Source organism: Lactuca saligna, chromosome 2, assembly GCF_052625555.1.
Source record: "Lactuca saligna cultivar CGN05327 chromosome 2, ASM5262555v1, whole genome shotgun sequence".
Classification (NCBI taxonomy): Eukaryota; Viridiplantae; Streptophyta; class Magnoliopsida; order Asterales; family Asteraceae; genus Lactuca; species Lactuca saligna.
In genome coordinates, this window is record NC_136418.1 from 94,965,740 (window position 1) to 94,967,299 (window position 1,560).

Below are 1,560 nucleotides of genomic sequence, written 5' to 3' on the forward strand. Positions count from 1 at the left end.
TAAGCGAAGATGTTTACATGTTCCAACCCCCAGGCTTTGTCAACCCATCTTATCCTCACCATGTATGAAAATTAAACAAATCCATATATGGATTTCGAAAAGCATTGTGTGCCTGGTATGGTGAACACAAAACATACCTCATCCTCTTCGATTGAAAGCCACAATTTATGATCCATCTCTCTTTATTCTCAAAAGAAAAATTCATTCTAGTACCTGTCTATGTTGATGAATTATAGTCACCAGTCTATCTCCTACCTACTTATCTAAATTCATCACTCACCTTTCATCTAAATTTTCTCTAAAAGATCGTGTTTCCTTATCCTACTTCCTAGGTGTTGAAGTTCTTCCCCACTCAAATGGAATCCTACTCTCTCAACAAAAATATATTCTTGCTATTATCAGTTCAGAAACACTCACATTAAAAGGCGGCACACCACATCCAGTCCCGAGTAAGTATCGCACTCTAGTTGGCTCCCTGTAATATTTATCCTTGACAAAGCCATGCATATCTTTTACTGTAAATTGTTTGTCTCAAATTATGCAGGCTCCAACTTCTATACATTGGACAGCTTTGAAACGATTGATACGATATTTTCATGGCACTCTTCAACATACCATAGTTATACATCAGAAATCACCACTTATTCTTCATGCTTTCACTAATGCTAACTTGGCAGGAGACAAAGATAACTTTAGAAGTACTACTATATATATTGTTTACCTTGGTTCAAATCCTATCTCGTGAAGCTCCAAACACCAAAGCACACTTGCTTAAAGTTCCACGGAAGCTAAATTTAGAGTTGTTGCACCCACAACCACTGGAGTTCAATGGCCCATCTCATTGCTAAGTGAAATATCCATTTCATCTTCTACCATACTTGCTATATACTGTGATAACCTAAGTGCCAATTCATATTCAGCAAACCCAGTCTTCCACTCAAGAATGAAACATCTTGCACTAGACTTCAACTTTGTAAGAAAAAAAAGTCCAGATAGGGTCTATACGGGTGTAACACATAGCAGGTGACGATCAACTAGCTGACGCCCTCAATAAAGCTTTACCAAGACCACAGTTTCATTATCTCATTTCCAAGATTGGTTTTCTCATTGGATCGTCCATCTTACGGGGGCATATTAAGATATAACTTGGTTATATCTATTCACATATTTTGAACCAGATATTTAGCCCACATGCATATTACTTTGTCAAATATTGTTTCCGCAAATATGTACATTAGTAGCCGCTTCTTTCAATATATATACCTTAATCGTAATCCTCTGTAATTCAATCAATATAAAATGCAAATACAATTCATATTCATATTCTTCTTTCTGTGTAGTCTTTATAAGAGATAGCTATGGAATTTGATATGGAATATAATATGTTACTTTTATTATAGAATCTTGTTTGGTTTTTAGTTTTCTAATTTACCTTTCAAAAAAATTGAATTACTTATAATTTTTCTTCTTATATGTTGTTGGAGTTGCCCCACTACATCTCTCCCTTGATAACAAACAGTTATTCACAGCAAATCTTCAAGGTTCAATTAAAAAAGGATT